Genomic DNA, 10,327 nt, shown 5'->3' on the forward strand with positions numbered 1-10,327 from the left:
GGCGGCGGGGAGGAGGAGGAGGATGTCATCGCTAGAGTGAGCAAGCAGATCTCGCGGGAGCAAGTGTCGCGAGACCTCTCCAGGTCTGCAACCGCCAAAGAAAGGTTACTTTTCCCGGAAGTAACGTCAGTCGAAACGGCCCGGGATGCTGGGAATGTTCGTTCCCGCAGGCAGGAGATGGGGGGGGGGGGGTGGTGGTGCTTGTGATTAGTTTGTTAGGGGCTACCAAACACTGCTGAGTTCACTTGAGGGAAAGTATAGGCTCGGGTGTGATATTTTATCCTGTTTTTGGCCCCTTTGGGTGGGGTTGTATATTGTGGGGAAGCGCCTGCTCTGTAGAACCACTCTTAACAGTAGTTTGGGGCTCCACTTTAGGCTCAGCGACCAAGACTGCGATGCTGTGGCATATTTGGGCAAGGCGCCAAGGTGAAGGCTTTAGGATTCAAGCACTTGGGAACACACAGACCTGTCATCAGAAATGCTTCCCTATTCTAACACTCACCCAATGAGCCTCTAAAAAGGGACTAATTTGACTTGTCTGTGCCAACTCCATAGTTTGCGCCCCCTACTGCCCACATTTACTAAAGTTAATGCAATTCAGTTACCAGCATCTGTGATGAAAAGTACCTAGTGTAGAGCCTAACCGCAGATAAGGATTAGAAGAACTTGCTGAAAGTTATCTATTCTCTTTCCGTTCCCTCATGTCTCATGTTTTAATTCATTTCAGCCTGGCCCTTAGCATGTAAGCAGAACAGCATTTGCTTAAGGTCACTAAGTAGCCTTCTTGTGCCAAATTCGCTGGACTTTGAAAAGTTAATTTTGCTAAAAGGCAAAAGTATAATATACACCCTTTGTGAAAGAAAGAAGGGGACATAAAACACACAAATACCTGCTCATTTTTCAGGGGGGGGATAAACCAGAAGTTAAGGTGAATGATGTCCTATATGAGAAGGGTGGCAAGAAGGGGAGGATGGGAACAAGGTAGCAGGATTGACAAAGGAGCGGCAGATATTTTTATATAGGACTGTCTCTTAGAACCATATGTTTCACATACTCAAAAACATAAACACCTAAAAGCAACTAGGATAATATTTGAGTAACAACCAGCTGATTGGAGCATAAATCAAAAGGAAAAGAGTAAAGGGGGAAAAGTCAGTAAGCTGCGGAGGGACCAAGTTGTAGAGTCCTTTAAATTTCAGACGTGTAGGTTGTCTGTTGTATTTGTTTTCTATTGCTGTGCTAACAAATTACCACAAATATAGTGGCTTAACACAAACTTACTATCTTACAATTCTGTAAGTCAGAAGTCTGACTCGGGTCTCAAACTGGGCTAAAATCAAGGTGTTGGCAGGGCTGCCTTACTTTCTGGGGGCTCTAGGGAAGAATTTGTTTCCTTTTCCAGCTTCCAGAGGCTACTTGCATTCCTTGGCTCCTGGCTCCCTTCTTCCATCTCAAAGCCAGCAATGGTAGGTTGGGTCCTTCTCATGTCATATCTGACCAACTCTTACCCTTTTAAGGATCCTTGTAACTACAACAGGCCCACCCAGATAATCTAGGATAAACTCCCTATTTTAAAATCAACTGATTAGCAGCTTTTAGCTCACCTGCAACCTTAATTCCCCTTTGTCTGTAACCTAATATATTCACAGGTTTTGTGGGCATCCTTGGGGGAAGGCCATTATTCTGCCTGCCCCCCCAGTTCTGTTCTAGAACTTTTGATGTACAACTCTCATCTTTCATCTATGACTTTCACATTAAAGTCCAGTTTTTTCTAATCTCTAATACAGTCTTGCATTCTCTTTTTCTTTTTTTTTTTTTTTGGCCTTGCGGTGTGGCTTGTGGGATCCTAATTCCCCGACCAGGGATCAAACCCGGGCCGAGTGGAAGCTTGGAGTCCTAACCACTGGAGTGCCAGGGAATTCCCTGATCTTGCATTGATTGAAAGTCTTTCTACATTCTTTGCCTCAGAGATTTAGGACCTCACATAAAATTTCATCCACAATTTCTTTGTAATTTGGATTTAAATTGAGATTTAATGTTTTCCAGAAATATCTTGATTTTATTTTACAGTTCATTGTAACATTTTCTGTTTTCTATCCAAATAAAGGAATCTCTTTGGCTTTCTTTAAAAACTGTTCATAATATTAAGAAAAATCATTCAATATGCAATATTCAATTTTATTAGTAATGTTTAAAATACATTAGAAAATAAAACAGATCATTTAATGATAATTTTGAGGAAACTGTGCAATTTAGGATATGTATTTTATTTCCAATAATAAAGCAATAAACAAAAACAAAACCCACTATGTGTCAGGGTAGAGGAAAGACCCAAAACTGAATATAAACACTAAGGAATGAACTTAACTGTTTTACAGATGAGTAACACAGCGACTCTACAGGGGGTGGGGAGGAAAAGAACTCACCTAAGTACTGAGGGAAACAGTATCTTGACTGGATACGTAAGAATAAACCAACTGAACTGTACGTAAATTCTGTGATCCACATCGTAAGTATTTCTCTCCAGTATGCATGTTAGAATTAAGCAAATATACTGTAGATCATGAGCTGTGTTTCTCACTGTTGTAGAAAAAAGTTATTAAGTAAGGAAGAGGGGAAAGCTAAAATGAAGCCTGTTGTGTTGGATTGGAATCTGAGGTATCTGTATAAACTCATGGTTTTTAATATATGTAAAATAGGTACAGAAATATAGATTGGTGTGTATGTGTGAATTAATAAACATATATGTCCTAGTTCTGTCTGCTGAGAGTATTTAGAAGCAATGAGGATACCTAGCAGATCTTGATTTCTAAACACCATTCTCCAATAAAAAGAACAAGGAGAACCTTGGAGAAATAACTGATTCCTAGGCTGAGGCAGGGAAACTACCAGATGAGCCTGGAATATATTGTGATGCCAGGAAATAATGCTTGAAAAAGGATGTCACAAGAACACAGCAGCCAACCTGAAAGAGCTCCTAATGGCCAAAGCAACAAAATAAATAATGACAATATTGCATTATGACCCATGGACCCATAGGTATTTATTTTTAATGTTCATGCATCCATACTGATACAAATAATTGGTTATTTAAATGGATGGGAGAGAAGGGACAACTCTTTCTTAGAGTAGAATTCCAGTTAATAAATGGAGAAGGAAAGAGGGATAACAAAAATCACCACTAGGCAAACATTGCAGTAATAACTTGCAGACAAGATCCACAGATGGATGCTAAATTAGTAGGTGAAAATTTGAGGAGAAACAGGATTTACATAGATTCAAAGTGTTTCACCCAAGATACATTTTAGCACAAAGGGAAAGATAGTAACTTAATAATGGTGAGGGACTTCCCTGGTGGCACAGTGGTTAAGAATCCTCCTGCCAGCGAAGGGGAAACGGGTTTGATCCCTGGTCTGGGAAGATCCCACATGCCACAGAGCAGCTAAGCCCATGGGCCACAACTACCGAGCCTGCACTCTAGAGCCCACGAGCCACAACTACTGAGGCTGCGTGCCCCAACTACTGAAGCCCGCACACCTAGAGCCTGTGCTTCTCAACAAGAGAAGCCACCACAATGAGAAGCCCACGCACTGCAACAAAGAGTATACCCCGCTCACTGCAACTAGAGAAAGCCCGTGCACAGCAACAAAGACCCAAAGCAGCAAAAAAATTAATTAATTAATTTTTTAAAAAAATGATGATACTCAGCAAACCACCTTAACCAAGTGATCAAGATGAACATCATCAGTAACAAGACATATTTACATCATGAACCCCTTGATATTTTGCATTGAGAAGGACACAGTATCATTTCTGTGGTATTCTTGCTGAAAATGTATAATCTCATTCCAATCATGAAAAAAGAATTAGACAATCTGAAATTGGGGGACTTTCCAAAAGAGAATTGATCAATACTCTTCAAAACTGTCAAGATAATGAAAGACAAGGAAAGACCTGAAGACAACTGCAGACTGCTAGAGACTGGGAAGAAATAACAAGTAAATCTAATGTGGAGTCCTGGAAAGGATCCTGTAAAGAAAAAGGGACATTGGTGGGAAAACTGGTGACATTTGTATAATGTCTCTAATTTAGTTCGTAATATTGTGCTAATGTTAATTCCCTTGTTTCGATAACTATACTAAGGTTATGTAAGATGTTAACGTTGGGGAAGCTGGGTGAAAATAAACACAGGAAATCTTTTTTGCACCTTCTCTGTAAGCCTAACATTAGTTCAAAATAAAAAGTTAAATTTTTTTTAAATTCCACTTAACTTTTCAACTGTATTCATCTCTATTCTTGAAATACCGTCTTCCCTTAACTTTGGAATCAGAGTGTTCTCCTGGTTTTCTTCTTCACTTTGGACAGTTTTTTATAACCACAGCAACTAGTCCACTGGTTCATGGATTCTGGTCTTGACAAAATTAGGGATATGCAGGAACTTACATGAGAGTACAAAACTATTTTAAGACACACTCTTCTCAAATTCCTTAGCTAACTTGAAATCACAGGAGACATAGGGGGACTTCACTTGAGAGGAGCCAGAAGTATCAACGTAACCTTTTCTCAGATGTAGCGGAGATGGCCACTATATGAGCAGTAATAACCGTGAAACTGCCCCCACCAATCATCAGCTCCATCCGGAAAAGGGATAGTTCCCACCATCCTGACTGCTATCTGGAATTCCAGGGAAAATAGGGAGGTGAAGAGCAAGTGTATTCTGCCTGGTATCTGCAGGATACACACTTTAAACATTAAAGCAAGGGCCAGAAACTGGTGGTCTTTGGCCATAACCGGCCTCCAGGTGTGTGTTTTGTTTGAGGTTTTTTTTTTTTTTTTTAATTTATTTATTTATTTATTTATTTTTGGCTGTGTTGGGTCTTCGTTTCTGTGCAAGGGCTTTCTCTAGTTGCGGCAAGCGGGGGCCACTCTTCATCGCGGTGCGCGGGCCTCTCACTATCGCGGCCTCTCTTGTTGGGAGCACAGGTTCCAGACGCGCAGGCTCAGTAGTTGTGGCTCACGGGCCTAGTTGCTCCGCGGCATGTAGGATCTTCCCAGACCAGGGCTTGAACCCATGTCCCCTGCATTGGCAGGCAGATTCTCAACCACTGCGCCACCAGGGAAGCCCTGTTTGAGTTTTTTTTTGAAAACTAAGAATATCTAACAACACTGGTCCAATAGCTGAATGGAAGTGAACTGTAGCTTCTCCATTTAAGCATGGTATATGCTTTCCTGTTCACCAGAGTCCCTATTACTACTGGTGACACTACTTAAACCCAATCCACTGACACTGTTTCTACAACTGCCCAACTTCTGCAGATATTTGAGCTTGCAGTTCCTACAATAAAAGATTTTTATTTGTTTGAATTTGTCACTCTTGCTGAGATGGTTTTTGTTCTAATTAGCATGGGTGAGTAAATGCTGTTTTGAAAGCACATAAACATAATAATAGCTAACATTTTGTCAGCACCTATAGGCAGTGCTCTAGGAGCAATACACATTTAGCCTTCATGAAAGCCCTTTATTTCCATTTTGTGAAAAGGGAACTGAGGCTTAACTTGATTAGGTAATAATTAAGTAACTTGTTCAAGCTCACACAGATAGTAAGTGATAAAGCAGGGACTCAAACCCAGGTCTTCAGAGGCCAAGTTCTGTATTCTTACACTATACCAAACATCTGCTCTTATCACTTTAATTTGCTTTACTGACTTGGTTGTCTATCTGTAATCTTTGATGCTATCACTCGTTTATTTTAAAATTATGAAATATATACCAGCACAAAGAAAAATATAGGGAAAAATATAACAAACATTTGTGTACCCACCACCAGATTTGTCAAATCTTAATATATTGTCATATTTGTTTCTATTAATAAAACGTTACAAATATAGCTGATGCCATATGTAGCCCTTTTTATTCCCTTTCTCCTCTTTCATCACTCCCAGAGATAACCACTATCCTGAATTTGTTATTAACAATACCCATCCATGTTTTATATATATATATATATATATATCTTCATAAAAATTATACTATATGTATCTTCACTTGCTCTTTTCAGTCAACATTATGTTTTTGAGGTTTATCCATGTTAATATGTATAGCTTTAATTTATTTTATATTTTTATTATTTTTAAATTTGGGGGGACTTCAGATTCACAAAAACAGATTGATCATAACCTTTGTTTCATGACACATCAGAAGTCTGTCACTGGCTTCTTTCTATTTACTTTTTTTTTTTAATTTTTAAAAAATTTTTATTATTTTGGCTGCATTAGGTCTTCGTTGCTGTGCGCGGGCTTTCTCTAGTTGCGGTGAGCGGGGGCTTCTCTTCGTTGCAGTGGACGGGCTTCTCACTGCGGTGGTTTCTCTTATTGCAAAGCACAGGCTCTAGGCACACGGGCTCAGTAGTTGTGGCGCACGGGCTTAGTTGGTCCGCGGCATGTGGGATCTTCCCGGACCAGGGCTCGAACGTGTGTCCCCTGCGTTGGCAGGTGGATTCGTAACCACTGCGCCACCAGGGAAGTCTGGGTATCCTGTTATATGTAGTCTTTTGGGACTTACCTTTTCCACTTAATGTTGATAAAACTGTTAGGTGTTACTGGAGCTGGTAGTTTTTAAAACAGCTTTATTGGGATTTAATTCACATACCCAAAACTTCACCCACTGAAATGTGTATAATTCAATGTTTTTTAGTATCTTCACAGAGTTGTGCAACCATCATCATAATCTAATTTTAGAACATGTTCCTTTCCCCGAAAAGACATGCCCATCCCCATGAGCTTCACTCCCCATCCCCAAGCCCCACCTCCACCCATGTAACCACTAATTTTTCTGTCTCTATAGATTATTTAATTAATTTTTACTGTTGTATAATATTACCTTGTTTATACCATAGTTTATTTACTCACTCTCCCACTGATGGGCATTTGGGTTGTTTTCCAGGTTTTCACTGTTATGAATAGCGTTGGTCTGAACAGTCTTGTATCTGTCCTGTCTTGCGCATGCATGTCCAAGACGTTTTCTTTGGCATATACATAATAGTAGACTTACAGGATCATGAATATGCAAGTGCTCAAGTAAAGAAAATAATTAAAACTATTTGGAAACTATATTCCCAAGTAATTATGCAATTACACACTCTCACCAGCAATAAGAAAGAGAGATTGTGGATTACTATCTCTCCGAAATTTTATAAGGTTGAACAGCTCCTCAAACGTTTATTGGCCATTTGTGTTGCTCTTCTGTGAAATCCCTGTTCATGTCTTTTGCCTCTGTTTCTATTGGGTGTGTGTGTGTGTGTGCGCTTTCCTTATTGATTTGAAAGAGTTCTTAATTTATTCTTGATACAAATCCTTTGCTATTTCTGCCTATTGTGAATATCTTTCTCCAGTTTGCTACTTATCTTTTTGCTTTCTTCAATGTCCCTTAAAGAAAAGTTCTCAATTCTAATAGCCAAATTTATCAATATTCTCTTCTAAATCAAATGTTTTTAATGTTTTGCTTAAGATATCTTTCCCTATTCCACAGTCTAAAAAAAATCCACCAGTATATTCTACTAAGAGGTTTTTGGTTTTTTAACACTTAGATCTTTAATCCAACTGGAATTTTTTAATATGTTGAAAAGTAAATATCCAATTCATCTTTTTCCATAGAGAGATCCATTTTTTCCAAATCCATTTATTGAAATGTTGGTCCCTCCTTTCCCACTGCTCTGACATGCTGTCTCTGTGTTTTACTAAGGTTCTACATTATGATGGTCTGTTTCTGGACTTATTCTATTCCATTGGTCAACTTGTCTGTCCCTGTGCCAATGTCACATTGTCTTAATTAGTACAATTTCAAAATAAGTTCTGATACTTGGTAGGCAAGTCACTCTCCCTTCATCTTCAGAAATGTTCAGCTATTTTTTGGTCCTTTATTCTTCCATTTAAATTTAATATTATTTTATCAATTTTAATGAAAAATGTGGTTGGCAGTTTTATTGTATCTCATTGAATCCATAGATCAATTCGGAGAGCGTTGACATTTCATGATATTAAATCTTCCTATCTGTGAACATGGTAGCTCTACATTTATTAGTTTTGTTTAGATCCTCTTTACTACCTCTTAATAACATTTTATAGTTTTTCCTGTAGGAGCCTCAGACCACTTTCGTTAGATTTATTCTTAATTACTTGACATTCTCAAATATTATTTAACCTTATATAGTAATAAACAAACTGTAAGAGTTGTCTTCTCTTTTATATTGCACATCTTTCTTGTGCACCTACAGGAGTCTTTCTAGGGTATATACCTATTACTGAAATTGTTGAGTCATAAGGTATATGCATCTTCAACTAAAAGTGCTCTGTGAATAATAATAGTCAAAAAAACTCCACACAAATATAAGTTGGTAGTGAACACTTAAGAAATATTTGATGAAGGAACTATCCCAATTGAAATAGTGAAATGAATTTTACCACATGGTAATCATGGTACAGCCAAAGTTATACTGGAAGAGAGGCATATTCAGAGTGGAGGATGGAACGTCCTGACAGTTTTAGAATGAGTGTCATCAGGAAACTCCTTCCTCTGAAAAGGAAAACAAAGCAGCTGTGGGAGAATCTTTGAGAAATATAAAGAATTAATTAGAGAAGCTCATTACTAAAGATATTTATTTTCTTTCTAGAAAAGCAATCTGGCCAAGTTGAGGGAAATAGCAAATAACTACTAACCCTAAATAGTATCTTCCACATTAAGTTTCTCAGCATTTAACATCTACAGATAAGACAGGCAGAGCTAAACTGACTGCAAGGAGAGATTTAAAAAAAACTTCACGTATATCTGGTATTAATGTTATATATTTGCGTTTATATTCACCATCTCATATGATACTATAAAGGTGATAGTATGAATATCTCCGTTTTATAGATGACAAAAAAGAACTTCAAGGAGATTAAGCCTAAAATCACAAAACAAGTCCATTAGTAAATCCAGGACTTGACTCAAGATATGTGAAAGAAATTCAGAGCATTCTGGTGAAAAGCTCTGAGGCACAATGCAAAGATTTTTAACTCCTTAGAGCATGCCAGAATTTTAAGACAGTAGGTAAAACAAAGTACCAAAAAAATTCAATATATTTAGTGGTAATGACAACAGACCCCTTTTAAGTTGGTGCTAGAGTCAGAAGCCTGGCAAGATGGAGGATGTAAAAAGGATAAATAAGTTTAGCCATGAGTGTATAAAACATGACTGACAGAAAGTTTTACAAATAGTTTTACGTATTTAGCTTCTTTTCTCCTTTGTGGTTATTTCATAATAGGAAAGATGTAACAGGGAAAGTTAGATTGTTATGAGGATGTGTTCAAATATCTATAGAAGGATAATTTTTAATACTGCCTTAGAGGTAGGTGCAGCGGATAGTTCTGATGCTGATAATATCTTCCATGTAGTTTGAGCTTTCATATATCTTATCTGAAGTGGTAGCCTCAGTTTCTACCTTGAAGTCGGAAGAATATGAAAACCACCATGTGGGTAAGTGGGACACAAGAAATAAAGGACAATAACAGTGTGAAATGGTGGGGCCACTCTGGAAACAGTCTGGCAGTTCTTCAAAATGTTAAGTACATTGCTACCATTTGATCCAGCACTCCACTCCTAGGTATAGACACAAGAGAAATGAAAACATATGTCCACCCAAAAACTTGTACACAAATGTTCATAGCAACATTATTCATAATAGCCAAAAGTATACCTAAATGTCCATCAACCAATGAATGGGTAAACAAATGTGGGATATCCATACAATGGAATATTATTCATCAATAAAAAGGAATGAAGTACTGGCACATGCTGCAACATGAATGAACCTTGAAAGCATTACGCTAACTGAAAGAAGTCAGTCACAAAAAAACCACATATTACATGATTCTATGCATGTGAAATGTCCAGAATAGGCAAAGCTATAGAGTTAGAGAGTAGATCAGTGATAGCTTAGGGCAGGGAAGGGTGTGGGAAGAGGCGGTAATAGCTAAAGGGTACGGAGTTTCTTTTTTGAGGTGATGAAAATATTCTAAAATTGATTGTGGGGATTTCCCTGGTGGTCCAGTGGTTAAGACTACGCGCTTCCACTGCAAGGGGCACGGGTTCGATCCTTAGTTGGGGAACTAAGTTCCTGCATGCGGCGCTGAGAGGCCATAAATAAATAAATAAATAAAATTGATTGTGGTGATAGTTGCATGTAACTGTGAATATACTAAAACTGCTGAACTGTACACTTTAAATTGATGAATTGTGTGGTATGTGAATGTATCTCAATAAAGCTGTAAAATAGAAAAGAAAAGGAACA

Source organism: Eschrichtius robustus, chromosome 1 (genome assembly GCF_028021215.1).
Source record: "Eschrichtius robustus isolate mEscRob2 chromosome 1, mEscRob2.pri, whole genome shotgun sequence".
In the NCBI taxonomy this organism is placed as follows: Eukaryota; Metazoa; Chordata; class Mammalia; order Artiodactyla; family Eschrichtiidae; genus Eschrichtius; species Eschrichtius robustus.